Source organism: Quercus lobata, chromosome 2 (genome assembly GCF_001633185.2).
Source record: "Quercus lobata isolate SW786 chromosome 2, ValleyOak3.0 Primary Assembly, whole genome shotgun sequence".
Taxonomy (NCBI): domain Eukaryota; kingdom Viridiplantae; phylum Streptophyta; class Magnoliopsida; order Fagales; family Fagaceae; genus Quercus; species Quercus lobata.
In genome coordinates, this window is record NC_044905.1 from 14,258,809 (window position 1) to 14,274,411 (window position 15,603).

Sequence of the window (15,603 nt, forward strand, 5' to 3'; positions counted from 1 at the left end):
TAATTCTAGAAGGGAAAAGAGACTCTTTAGCTTTAATATTTGAACCATGTAGCTAAATAGTCTCATTTTTTTTAAATTGACATTGTTGATGTTGAGTTTTGTTTGAAACTCAATATTAGCAATATCAAATTTTATGCGTATTTTGTCACTTATAATTTTTTGAAAATTTTACACAAAATATCAAGTTTCATTTAAAAATATGCATAAAACTCAACATTGATAATATCGAGTTCTAGGCAGAACTCAACATTAGTAATATCAAGTTCCAAAATAAGGATATATTGTTACAGAGTTTGATAAAAGGGGTTGTTTGGTTACATAGTTCAAAAATTAAGGCTAAGTGGCCATTTTCTCAATTCTAGACCAATCAATTTGAGCTCATTCCACCTCAATAAAAAAAAATAAAAAAATAAAAAAAAACCTAAGGCTACATTATAGATTTCACCTTCCAACATTGACCAAAATCCAATTCAATCTTTTATTTAAGAATGAATAAGACCGAAGTGGACAGCATAGACCAAAGTTGACCAAATAGAACTAAAGTGAACCAAATTGGACCTAACAGAACCAAAGTAGACAAATTGGACCTAACAAAACCAAAGTAGAAAAATTGGACCGAAGTGGACAATATAGGACCAAAGTGAACTAAAGTGAACCAAATGAACCAATGTGGACTGAATTGGACCAAAGTACACAATAGAAATTTAAGAGAAACGTTTGTAGTGGTAAAATTTGGTTTAAAAATCAAATAAATAAAATAATGATGTTGTGAAGCTTTCAAAGTGAGGTAGCAAATATAGATATAGAATATATGTGATATTAAGTTTTATTTATTAATTCTTATTTAACATGCAATTCATGCATCATAAATAAATATAGGACATTCAATATTTAACACTTTGTTGTCAAACTGAACTTCGATGTATTTGGCATTACAAAAAAGGGTGCACACAGTTATTATTGTAGTTCAATTTTTGGTCTGATTGCATGGGCTCTATGCATATTTGGCATGCGAAGATTGGATGATATTCTTGTACTTGGTCATGGTATGTTTCTTCTATATGTCTCATTGATGTTTCCACAACGGGTTTCCCATGGCTTGAAAGTTGAAACTATAACTACAATGTTGTTTGATTTTTCTATAAGGGTTCATGCTTCTTATATAGATGTATGGGTCAAGCTTAGCCTAGTTCTTCTAATCATATATGATTTTTCAGAGAGTAAGTCGACTACACATCATTTACTGTGAATAAATTTGTGTTGCATACAAACATGCTTTGGAAGCAAGTCAAAAACTTGCACGCCACTCTAAGAAAAACAAATCCTAATGGAAGCTTGCAATGCAAGCTACATATTAGGTATTAAAAGGAATGATCAACATTTGATTAGTTTCTTCAAATAAATAAAGAATTAAAAAAAAAAAAAAAGTTATGTGAAAAATTGTGAGACAACCAAAGCTTATGTGGCATAGAGAAGAGGGACAAAATTGGCAAATGCCCTTTTTGGGCAAAAAAAGCAGCATTATGCCTCTTTTCCCAAACTAATTAGGGAAATGCCCGTCTTTTGAAATTCGATTTTCTCAAAATCAAGTTAATCTCTATAGTAACGTTTTTAAAAAGCCTATAATGACGTTTTAAGGACCTATAGTAGCGTTTTGAAACTCAAGTTCCTTGAACTCAAGTTATAGGTAAAAAAAAAGAAAAAAAATTGCATGTAACTCAATTTTATGGAGATTGAGTTCCAAAACGCCACTATAGGTTCTTAAAACGTCACTATAAGCTCCTTAAAACGCCACTATAGGATTCCAAAATTTTTTTTTTTATAACTTGATTTTGAGAAAATTAAATTTCAAAAGAGGGGCATTTTTCTAATTAGTTTGGGAATAAGGGCAAAATGCTAAATTTTTTTTTTTTTTTTAAAAGGGGTATTTGCCCATTTTCTCCTAGAGAAGAGTCTAAAAAAAAGTCAAACATTATGAGCTATTATATACTATATAGATTATGCTTTCTTTTAAAGCTTAAATATACTATCAGTCCTTCAAGTTCGACAAATATCCATGAAATTTATAGCGATTGCTCTAGAACGATCCAAATCCCACTAGAGAATTCATATTTGGTGAACCTTTCTTGAATGCCCTCAGGATATCAAAAAGCAAGTCTACAACATATTCTTATTCTTTTCAATCAAAACATTTTAATAGACATAGAGAATTTTGAACATATTAAATTAGGGTGGTTGAACCAATCAAGTGATGCTATATCATTATCTATTCAACACCCCAATTGGCTAATTGCACACAATCTTTCTTCCTTTTTCTTTCCCGTCAAATGCTCAATAAAATTGATACATTTTGGAAGAATGATTGTATACAAATAGGTTGTCAAAATACTATATATATATATATATATATATATTATATATATACAAAAAGTTGTCAAAACGATGATGATGTGACATTACTTCATTGATTTACAAATGCAAATAAACTTGATCCAAATTATATGGAGGTTTATTATAACTTTTTAAAAGTTAGGAAGGTAAGGTGTAAATAACCTAATCCCTGGAAATTCATAATAATTAACCTTAACAAATCAAAGAGCATAATATCAAGTATCAACACACATAGAATAAAATAGAAGAACTAAAACTGACTATTAATTACAAAACATATACTAATCAAACTAATACTTTTACGAAATGGAAATTGGAAACCATTATTGTTAAGAAAGATAGAATTTCCATTAGTAATCTAATCGTTAAACGTCAAATAAGTGTTGTCTATTAAGATATATATGTCACCCGTATAATATTAGGTGTCACATTGTCACTTGATTACTAATGAAAATAGACAGCAAGAGGAATATGAAAATAGAATCAAACATAAAGGGCCAAATTATAAATATTAAAACATAATGGTCCAAACGAAAACAATCCCAAACTTTATGTACTTTAGTCTACATATTAACTAGAAACAGTACGGATACAAAGAACAATTGAACAGTCATAATCAGTAACTGGAGCAAGAGTTGGCGGGGTAACAAAAATCATAAATTATGTTTTTTTTTTTTTTTTGAGAAACCACAACTTATGTTTGTTGGGCACATCCAGGCATGGTGAGGATATCTGCAAAGCCATTAATTTCTATGTAAACATGTTGGACACTGAAATATTCTAGTTTTTGCATTAGCCACCAGCGCTCAACCAAAATCAAATTCAAAAAGGCATTAGAAACAATGTTTAATTTCAAAAGTAGAACCACTACTACTAGAGAGATTCTAGCTCAATTTCAAGGTGAGTAATGCCCATATCAACTGCTAGGGTGCAACAATCCTTACACAAGATGAGTATCGGTAGCATACTCACAACAGAGGTCGTTCATCAAATGCAATTTCACAAGTCTGAGAGCTCTTTGGGAACTTCTTTACTATCTTGCTTACTGCTAGCTTGCGAACACGAAGCTTCCTCTTTGGTTCTAGACGACTATTAACGATGATATTTACTGTCTTTAACACTCTTGCCACCTTTAGGATTTGTCTAACAAGTTGCATTTCGTCCTTATTCCCTAAAAATCCTATATAATGACAAGTTGTTAGGTGTGATAACAAACATTCAGGGACATCCAGTGACTCATCCCAAGAATTGCCAGGTACTGATTCTCCATAGGAATAATCTGTGTGCGATTCAAAGGCAAGTATTTGAAGCTTTGGGGCCTGGCCAAGCAAGAGTCTAATTGCATGCTACTAAAAAAAAAAAGACAATTATAAAACTTCAAGGAGGACAAACCATGAAACATGGGAAGTTCATCATCACCAGAAGCATGGCAGAGAATCTGCAAGCACCTCATAACAATCACAAAGTCGCAACATATTCAGAACAATATTATTGTTAAAGTATTTTCCCTAGGAAAAACGTAACATGGCCTTAATTACCTTTGTGGTTTCTGTGAACAAACCCAGGGATTTAATGTGAGCGAAAGGTCGAATCAAGTCCCGCACCCTCTTTGCATAATCTTCAATGCTAACACCATCAACTATCCGAACCTCAAGGACTAGCTCAACCAAGTCGGGGAGGTTTTCCAATACAACGTACTTCCCCAAGTGACCCTCGAAAGTAAATCACTCGAGAGATGGGGTGTTTATGTAGACTTTGAATGATGATGAAGACTCAAAATAATTAATGCAACATAACTGCAATCTTTTGAGGGTGGGTACTTGTATAGTGATGTTGAAATTGCCTTGAAACGCATGCACATGCACTTTGACTAACTGTGCTCTTTCTCACTAGTCAAAGTGATCAAACACAAAGGCATCAATGCACAGTACATAAACACAAAAGTCTAAGCACCCATTTTTGCAAACTCCAAAAAAACACGATTTGAATATACAAAGTGAGTAACCTTGCTTGAGGAAAGTGGTAAAGACCCAAGAGCTGGTGTGTGAAGAAAACCCAAAGAGCCCATCATCTTTCTTTCTTTCTCAAACTCTCTCTTTAGTGTTTAGCTCATCAATGCCACTCACTCTCTCACTGTCTCAGTCTTATTAAAGCTTTGCTAAAACTAAGATCTTTGAAATTGTTTTTATAATCTTCAATCATAGCTTGGTAGTCTCTATCAGAAAAATCTGAGCCGTTGTTCTGTTGGACCCACAATGACATGTCGTTTTGTGTGATCGCTACCCTTTTCTTTTCTTTTCTTTTGCTTGTAGTTGTCGTACGTCGCTTCAAGAAGAAAAGGAAGCCAACAAAAGCAAAGGATATGCTTCGCGTCGCAACGCGCTGGATTGTCATGTGTGATAATAATTAATGACAATCGATTATGCTTTGAAAAATCCCGCGTCTATTTGATATGCCAAGTGAACGAAAAACAGCTACTGTAATGAGACGGCTGTGAACTGATTGCATTAGCCGATTGTGGAAAAAAAAAAGTCTTCATATCGGACGCTTACGGTTTGATCAAGATGGTTTTAGATCTAAAAAATATGATAAATTGGGCCGAGCTACGAAAAAAGAAAGGCTCTTCTCTAATTCTAGACGGAAAAAGAGACCCTTTAGCTTCTTTTTTTTCTTTTTTCTTTTTTGGTTTCTTGTTTCGTTGGCCCATAGAGTTTTTTCAAAGTGTTGGTCCCTGAACTTATACTATGGAGTTCCTAGTCGAATCCAAAACAGCCATTTTGAGACTGAGTGCCCAATCACTGGACTAACCCCACTGGGTTGACTTTTTAGCTTTAATATTTGAACTATGTAGCTAAAAAGCCTCATTTTCAAACTATATAGCAAAATATTTTTATTTTTGAACTTGACATCGTTGGTGTTGAGTTATGTTTGGAACTCAATATTAGCAATGTCAAGTTCTATCCATATTTTGTCACTTAAAATTTTTTGAGCTTTAATATTTGAACTATGTAGCTAAAAAGCCTCATTTTCAAACTATATAGCAAAATATTTTTATTTTTGAACTTGACATCGTTGGTGTTGAGTTATGTTTGGAACTCAATATTAGCAATGTCAAGTTCTATCCATATTTTGTCACTTAAAATTTTTTGAGCTTTAATATTTGAACTATGTAGCTAAAAAGCCTCATTTTCAAACTATATAGCAAAATATTTTTATTTTTGAACTTGACATCGTTGGTGTTGAGTTATGTTTGGAACTCAATATTAGCAATGTCAAGTTCTATCCATATTTTGTCACTTAAAATTTTTTGAAAATTTTATGCAGAATATCAAGTTCCATATAAAAATATGCATAAAACTCGACATTGATAATATCGAGTTTTAGGCAGAACTCAACATTAGTAATATCAAGTTCCAAAATAAGGATATTTTGTTACATAGTTTGATAAAAGGGGTTGTTTGGCTACATAGTTCAAAAATTAAGGCCAAATGGCCATTTTCTAAATTCTAGACCATTCAATTTGAGCTCATTCCACCTCAATAAAAAAAACCTAAGGCTACATTATAGATTGCACCTTCTAACTTTGATCAAAATCCAATTCAATCTTTTATTTAAGACTGAATAAGACCGAAGTGGACAGCATAGACCAAAGTTGATCGAATAGAACTAAAGTGAACCAAATTGGACCAAAGTGGACAATATAGGACCGAAGTCAACTAAAGTGGACCAAATGAACCAATGTGGACCGAATTGGACCAAAGTACACAATAGAAATATAAGAGAAACGTTTGTAGTGGTAAAATTTGGTTTAAAAATCAAATAAATAAAATAATGATGTTGTGAAGCTTTCAAAGTGAGGTAGCAAATATAGATATAGAATATATGTGATATTAAGTTTTATTTATTAATTCTTATTTAACATGCAATTCATGCATCATAAATAAATAAAGGGCATTCAATATTTAACACTTTGTTGTCGATCTGAACTTCGATGTATTTGGCATTACAAAAAAGGGTGCACACAATTATTATTGTAGTTCAATTTTTGGTTTGATTGCATGGACTCTATGCATATTTGGCATGCAAAGATTGGATGATATTCTTGTACTTGGGTCATGGTGTGTTTCTTCTATATGTCTCATTGATGTTTCCACAACGGGTTTCCCATTTCTTGAAAGTTGAAACTATAACTACAATGTTGTTTGATTTTTCTATAAGGGTTCATGCTTCTTATATAGATGTATGGGTCAAGTTTAGCCTAGTTCTTCTTATCATATATGATTTTTCAGAGAGTAAGTCAACTACACATCATTTATTGTGAATAAATTTGTGTTGCATACAAACATGCTTTGGAAGCAAGTCAAAGACTTGCACGCCACTTTAAGAAAAACAAATCCTAATGGGAGCTTGAATACAAGCTACATATCTATATATTACTAAAAGTTGAAGTGTAGCGTTTAATGCTGCTGCTCTCACATTGCGCCACATTAGCCGCCACGTCATTTTAAAAAAAAAAAAATATTTTTCCTTCAATTTTAAAATGGTTTTTACAATTTTCAGTCCTATAAATCCCAGCCCTATAAATGCAGCCCACTACTTATGTATTTACTTCCATTATCACCTTATAATCAATTTGTATAATTAATCCAACCCACCTCTTATTTATTTAGTTCCACTATCAAGTCCAAACTAAAGCATTTTCAGTTCAGCTTTAAGGAAAAAGAAATTAAAAATAAAAAACGTTCAAGTCGGTTTAAAGGAAAAAAAAAAAAGAAAAAAGAAAAAAAAAGGGAAGCGTTCAGGGTTTTGCATGACCAAACAGAAATGTGAGCAAACAATGAGTTTGAAGATTTTAACGTAGAGGAAAGCTTAAAGGGAGGGGGAAAAAAATGTAGAAGCCTTTAGGTATTGCGTGAGAAAACAGAATTTGAAAGCTACTCACCTTCCTGCTCTACCGTTTCGCAGTAATGGCTGCTTATCTGATTTCCTTCCTCCCTTTATTCCTTTCCACACGGTGTATAAATACTAACAGAACTTGCCTGCTTTAGTTGAGGTATCTCTACATCTCAATTCTTTTTTTTTGGTGCAAAACTTTTATGCTCTGTTTATATTAATATGAGACCCTTTTTTTTTTCGTTTGTTTGTGTTTGTGTTTATATAAGACGAGCATTCTTAGCATGCCATTGATGTGTTTGTGAGATTGTCTGAATGTCGTTTCAATAGTGCTATAATTTTATAGCCAAAAAAACTATTTTATTTTACCTTGATTTATTTGGAAATATGCCAGGTCTCATTTTTTTAATGTGTTGTGCCTTATTGGAAGAATGTAAAGCTCTAAAGTAGTGAAGTATAAAGTGTTGTTGGCACGTCTCAAATCACCATCTAACGTGTTTCAACATGTAAGACTCCATTTCTTGAATTGATCAGATTGTACTTCTCATTAATGCACCCATTGTATACTACACCATTTAGATTGATATCCACTTCCAACAATTGATATTAGAATCAAAGCAAATTATTTTTGGTGTTTCAATTTTTGCGGTAAGCTTTCTGCATAATTTTACTGCATAATCCTTGGCAGCCAAAAAAAACTATTTTATTTTACCATTGTATACTACATCATTTAGATTGATATCCACTTCCAACAATTGATATTAGATTGTGCTTCAATTTCATGATTGTATAACATGGATTGGGTTTTAGAATGAAAGCAAATTGTTTTTGGTGTTTCAATTTTTGTGGTAAGTTTTCTGCATAATTTTATTGCATAATCCTTGGCATGCCATTGATGTGTTTGTGAGATTGTATGAGTGTCGTTTCAAAAATAGGAGTTGTTTATGTTGCTCAATAGTGGTATAACTTAGATTGATATCCACTTCCAACAATTGATATTAGATCTGCATAATTCTCAAAAAAGTTCAGTAATTTAATTAAAACTTAGAAAATGGAATCTAGAGTGGAACCAGAACCCATGAGTCCTCATTTTCCATTACTGCTATATTCTTTTAGAATTATCATTTTGATGCTGCCTATTTGTATTGCCACCGATTCATCAGTTCATTATTCTAAAGCATCTCCACTAATGATTCCTTCTAAAATTAAAACATGCATTATGGCTGTGAATAAATGCTCAAGAATTCCTGTTAAGAAATGGAGGGATAGGCTTAAGATCAACATATGAAATTTTATTTTTAGGCACAATTTAGATTTAAATTTCATTTGACATGCTATCATTGTGTGCCTTGAAAATTATTTTGCCTTATTAACATTGTTCCTGAGAAATGTGAAGTATGTTTGCAGTATCAGTAGGCTTCTCCATATGACCATCCTTTGTTCCTCCTCTCCCTCCACTTTTCCCTTTTTCCCCTTGCAAATTCATGTGATCAAAATAAAACTATGTTACAATTTTTGCTAGGTATGAAGAACTTGCCACTTACTCATAGTTATGGTAGCATTAAGGCACTTACTAAAAGCATCAATAAGTTAGAGAGAGGACATGAACTTGTGATTGCTGTAAGTTGCATTCTTCTAGGTCTCTTCCTAAAACATTTCCCTGAATTATTTGTATTTTGCCTAGGCATGAATGTAGGAAGTAGCATGTTTCTATATGATATATTATTTTTTAAAGTACAGCACTCAAGGAATCTTTCATCAAAATTTTTTTTTACCATATTTATTTTGTATTATAGCCCATTAATAATAAAAAAATAAACTACAATGCAAGTATAAACATGAAGATCCATAGGATCATTAGCATCATGTTTCTAAGAAAGCACATATTTTAACAAAAAAAGTTCCTGCTTCAACACATTAATTTACATCTCTCATTGCATCTCATTTCTTATTTATCACATCAAAATTCAAATTCAACACTATTTATTTATTCATTTTTCTCTCTCTCACACTTAAAATGATCCTTGACTTGCTACTGGTGATCATAAAACATCTTGGCAAGAGTGTTTTTTCCCAGACCACTCATTCCACGTACAGAAACAACTCTATAGTTTTTCTTTTCTTCGGTCAGTAAAGATGCCACCAATTAAAGAGCTGGTGGGGTTCAAAAATTATTTTGAGGAAAAGACTAATAAGGGCAAAGCTTTAAAACATGGTTATATACATAATACTTTTCGAAGTACTCCCAGATCCTCCAATCCTATTTCAAAATTATCTCAAATTATTATATATTTAAAGGAGTGCTCACATGGAGTGAGCTGAACCAAGAGTTGGTTACAAATATAAATTAGAAAGAACATGTACCAAATGTACTCAGCAATAATTTTGTCAGTAAATGGAGTGAGGTCCAAATTTAGTAGATCTTCCATCCTATTGATAATGTCGTTTTCAGACTTCACAGCAAAAACTTGAAACTTAACTGAGCTTTTGGATGACCATTTCTTATTTTGTTTCAACAATAGAGAACTCCACATCTTTGTTGTCATGGGACTTGAACTCACAGAGTTCATTATAATACTTATCTGCCATTGTGTAGAGGGTGCTAAAATCTGCCTCATGTTTCAATTGCTCCCCACTCTGAAAAAAATATAAAAAGGCTTTGGATCTAGACTAAAAAGTTTAATAGATTGGAAAGGTATTGAATGATGAACTGTGATTCAATATGGTTCTTATCAATTTTCACTAAAGCAAACTCAATAATTCTATCCAAGACCATCACTACATAGTGTTATTTATATGATGAAATCTCAAGTAAAATGAATGCCTAGACAACTGGTAAGTTTGCATCTCTCTTTTCCATCATATGTTATGTTGTATCATCATTTATAATCATTGTGGAGATATGAATACCCAGCAACTTACATTAGCTTTAGAGAGGAGGGAAAAAAAATCTAAAGTTACAGAACCAGACTCACTTGAGCTGAAGTAAAATTAAGCAGCAGAATTGGCTATAAAAAAAGTCACACACACCTACAAAATGAATATGAGAAAATTTAACATTTGTGAAGGACAATTTGGAAAAAAATTGTAATCCACAAATATGAAGTTCAACATAGTTGACTTTGTGGCCAATTATTTTATGAGTCTATCCTAAGAATTGGCATCCACTGATTGAGAAAAAAAAAATTTTCAAAAAAATTTTCAAAAAAAAAAAAAAAAAAAACTTCTTTGCATCATCACGTGCTCATATTTTGAAGTTCTTTTGGAATTTCACAATTCAATGCAACATTAGGCTTGGAGATAAGAAAACAATGAGCAATAAGTGATTCAAAAGCAATGACTAGGCTTATTACCATCCAGTCATAAACTTTTTGGAAACCCAACTCTGAAGGATAGAACAGCATGGCTGAAAAGAATGGTTTGTAAGTGATTGGAGGGAGAGGAAGCTCAATTAAAAATAATTCAAATTATTTTATAAATTGCAAGGAAAAGAAGTAGGCTACTCAACATTGGTTTGTAAGTTTTGAATTACCCTTACCATCACAGTTTCAGTCTCATTTAATGAGCAACTTCATGATTTTGAAAACTAAGTTTTTAGTGTGGTGGTACTAATTGAAGTTTTCCAGAAGGTGACAACGTTGGTTGGATATCCAAGTTGTTTAGTTAGCTTGGTGGTGGCATTAGAAAATTAATTGATGTGGATTCCATTGATTCCCATATTTGTTAGGTGCTTAGCATGTTTGACTGGATTGTAATGCCTGGACCATGTCTCAAAAGATATTTACTTTTATGATAATGTATTTACAAAGACATTAAAGTAATTTTGTACATGTGAAAATCTGTTGCACGCCATTTTCCTACTTTGGTAGGTAGCTTTTTTGGAATGAATTACGGTTTATTATTAAGAGTTAATTGTATAGCCGCTTGTGAAAGTGCCTTTTTCTTTAGCACACGAGCCCAAGGATCCTGGACCAAATAGTTGTGGTTTAGTGGACTGAGCTTGGTTCACCGCAGCTAAAAGAGTTGTTTAAGAACCAAGTAGTGCACAGGGCAAGCTTCCTACAATACATATAAACTAGCAAACGAGAATATTTGTATTGAATAACAATGAAAAAAACAAAAGGAATGTAAAGTAATCAGGAATTACACAAAACAATTGTTAGGGATCCTCAAATTAGTAAGAAATATTTTATTTTTATTTTTTTTAATTATGGTTACAATGTGCTCACTAAGACGTGATACAAGGTTCAAATAAGCTCAAAAATTACAGACTTAGATGATTATCCAAGCTTCTAAGACTTGCAAAATTTGAATCCATTTGAATCCAAGTATGTGCTATAGTGGCTGTTTCTGGGATACTGGAAGATATTTCACTACTTTTTGAATGTCTTTATAGAGTTTTCTCAAGGATTCTGTTGTGATTTTCTATTGTTTTCTCACCGAAATTTTCTTGCCCTTTTGCCAGTTGCTTTCCCCCCTTTTTATAGTGTTATTCTAGAGTCTTGGGGAACTATTAATTCCTTTGTTTTGCTCCCTGGGTACCAGAGCCTGTTTTGTGCTCGTCACTCAAAAAGTTGAGCCTTTCCCTATTTCTCATATTTTTCTTCTTTTGATGCTGTTTCTTTGAAAGCCCACGGCTGACTTTCCGTTCCGGGGTGCGCCCGTTCCTCAAAAACTCTTATGATTCAGTTTTTTTGGTCGTCCTTCTTCTTTGTCATTTTTCCCAATTGAGCGGAATCTATCTCTGCTGGTTCGAAGGTCTTTGCTGCGACTTCCCTTTTATATCTTCTCATTCTGGTTCCTCGAGGTACCGTTCACTTGCATCGTGAATGGTACTCTTAAGCTCCCTGCTTTTCTTGCTGCCTCTGGTGCCCAAGAAGGACATTTCCCCCCTTCGTTTCTTGTGTTTCTTTTGGCGTTTTCCTGTGAGCTGTCTTAATCCTATTTTTTAACTAGGTTATACATCTCGGGGATCCCGAACCTTTATCAATCCCCGGGGATCCCAACTCAGCTCCTTACACCGGTCATTCAATCTTGACAGACTGGATCTTTTTCTTTTTCTTTTCTTCCTTCTTTCCTCATAGGCTTTAAGGCTTTTGGCGTTTTCCTGTGAGCTGTCTTAATCCTATTTTTTAACTAGGTTATACATCTCGGGGATCCCGAACCTTTATCAATCCCCGGGGATCCCAACTCAGCTCCTTACACCGGTCATTCAATCTTGACAGACTGGATCTTTTTCTTTTTCTTTTCTTCCTTCTTTCCTCATAGGCTTTAAGGCTTGTCCCTTTATGGCTTTCGGGCTTCAACCCTTTTGGGCTTTTCTCAGGTTCACTTTTCTATGGCCCTTTGTAATTTCTTTGGGCTTGGATGTTGTGATTTTTTAGACCTCAACACCGCTTTAAGTAACTGTATGTTGGTTTTATTAACTTGAGTTGGGTTGTAGCTTAATTTGTTGATTTAGTTCAATTTGGTTTGGTTAACGTGTGGGGAAGTTCTAGGTAGGGATAAGCCAAAAATAGTGTGACAATCATGTAGTGCAAAATCAAGCAATATTGTAGCAACTGGAGAAAATTTCCCAATATAGCATTTATACCTATAAACTTTCATCTGAACCATTGTCTCTTGCCACAAACTGTGATGCAAAAGCCATTTCATCACTCAAATATTGCAATTAAAAATTAAATAAAAAAAATTTATACACTCCCTAGGGGTCGAATAGATGCAGAGTTTTTCTTTATGCCTACTACCCTTCACATTAAAGTTTCCTACGTTAGACAGATGGTGTATTCCAAAGTCATGACATGAATGATGTTACATAGTCAGCATGATGCGGATATATAAATATATATATATATATATATATTTTTTTTTTTTTTTCTCTTTCTCATTACAATGTTGATCCATATATCCCAAGTTTTAATTTTCTCTTTTTATTTACTTTTTACTATGAAGTAGTGCGCAATTCAATAGTCATTGTTATATTTCTAAAAGAAAAAATATTTATAACTTCATCAATCAAATCAGGGCCGGCTCAATGAATTGTGGGGCCTAAAGCGACAATTTTAAATGGGCCTTTTTATTAATAAAATATGAATTAAATAATTTTTATTTAAATTTTGATATCATTTTTTTATTTAAAGCCTAGTTTTATTAATTTTTGCGATGTAAAAGTATTAATCAAGTTTTTGTAATCAAATTCTACTAACATTTCCATTTGAAATGATAATTGGCTTATCCACATTTTTTTAGAATAATGGCATTTTTTTTTTTTGAAAAGGAGAATAATGGCATAATTGATCTTAAATAATATGTTATTAATAAATATAAACCATCAATATCATAAATATCATGTTTGAAATAACATTCAAGATATTATAGACAATACTTTTTCAAACTATCATCATTGTTTACTGTACTAGGAATAAAAAATATAGCTTGATCTTATTATATATAAAGATATAATTAATTATTATTTTTTAACAAATTAAGAATTTATATACTAACAAAACCAAAAAAATCCTCTCACAAAAAATAATAATAATAATAATAACAAACAAAAAGGGGAGTACATATAAAACTATTAAAGCGTGGAGGTACTAAACCTATGCAACCTAGCACCCAATACTCATGTACCCCTTTTTTTTTTTTTTTAATCAAAATGTATGGATCATTGACAAGTGTGAGGGCTATCTACCACTAACAACCAAAATTAAAAGAAGGCAAACTAAAGCAATTTTTTTTATTTATTTATCAAAATGTATGGATCCTTGACAAGTGTGAGGGCTATCTACCACTAACAGCCAAAATTAAAAGAAGGCAAACTAAAGCAAGAAAGAACAGGATTAAAGAAACAAAGATTTTAGAGTTAAAATTCCAAACCTGGATGTTGAAGGCTATGGCTCATCAAAGAAGGAGGTTTGAAGATCCAAAGCCGACTCCAAAGAAGACTTCAGAAAGCCACTTTTTCTCTTAAAATGGAAAGAGCGTAGAAATTTGTCAACAATCAGTAAAAAAAACTGAGCTTTGAGATTGAATTTATTTTGGGCTTTTTGCTTTCAGTTTGCTTTGTAGAAAGGGAGATAGTGTGTGATTTTTCTGCTTCAGTATATGTAGGAAATTAAATGATTTTTAGACTATCCATAGAGAAAACGAATCGTTCAGCACATCCAACAATTTTTTGTTTTTGTTTTCCAGATGATTCTTTAATAATAAAATTTGGGTTTTAATTAATACTCGTATATGTTAAAGACATATTTATTGGTTGGTTTTCTCCAAGAAAAAAAAAATTTATTGGTTAAAATTTGGGGGCCTTTTTTCATTTGGGGCCTTAGGCGATTGCATCAGTTGCTTATATGCTTGAGCCGGCACTGAATCAAATATTGCAATTGTGATGATAATAATGTTCGTGTATAATTCTTAGTATATGATTATTGTCATGTTTTGTCACCGATTCATTTTCTCTAACGCATTAGTTTCTTAATATGTGTTTTCGTTTTTTAAAAAAAGCTGAAAGCGATTCAATTGGCTAACTAAAAGGAAAAAAATTCTTCACCATATCAACCTAACTGGACTACTCCAAAATCCCTTATTCCTTCAAAATGATGAAGAAAAACTCATTCATCAATGCTTTATGGCTGGAAACAAACAAGCACTATTTTGGGTCAGAGCTCACCAATATTTTGTTCAAGATCAAACTAAAGTGGGAAAAGAAATCCTTATTCAAGCAAACATAGAAGGAGACAAAAATGCAAAGTATGGACTGGCAATTGTGTTGTTATGCAAATCAAATGATGAAGGAATACAACTACTATTATCAATTCTAAACCAACCAGATGAAAAACAATTACTACAAAACTATCGACAAAACCTTCGACATATAGTTTTTGGAACAAAAACATTTCGCATCCCAAAAAACCAAGCATGCAAGAAAAATGGAGTGGGTCATTGGGATTAGGGCTGTGCATGGGTCGGGTTGGGTCGGGTTGAGGGAATTTTTTGACCCAACCCACCATGGTGGGTCAAAAAAAATTCAACCCAACCCAACCCATCACATAAATTCAACCCAACCCAACCCAACCCACATGGGTCGGGTTGGGTCGGGTTGAACCCATGGGTTTGACAATTTTTTATCTATTATTAAATTGAGTAGAAAAAAAAAATATAACTATTAATATATTAAAAAAACCTAAAGATTAGTATCAATGTAACTTCTTGAAGGCTCAACACTAATGACTAAACAACAATAGTAATTTATTAGAATTTGTGTGAACTAATTGGCTTTTATATAGGATAGGAAAAATTGGTTATTTAAAAAAATTT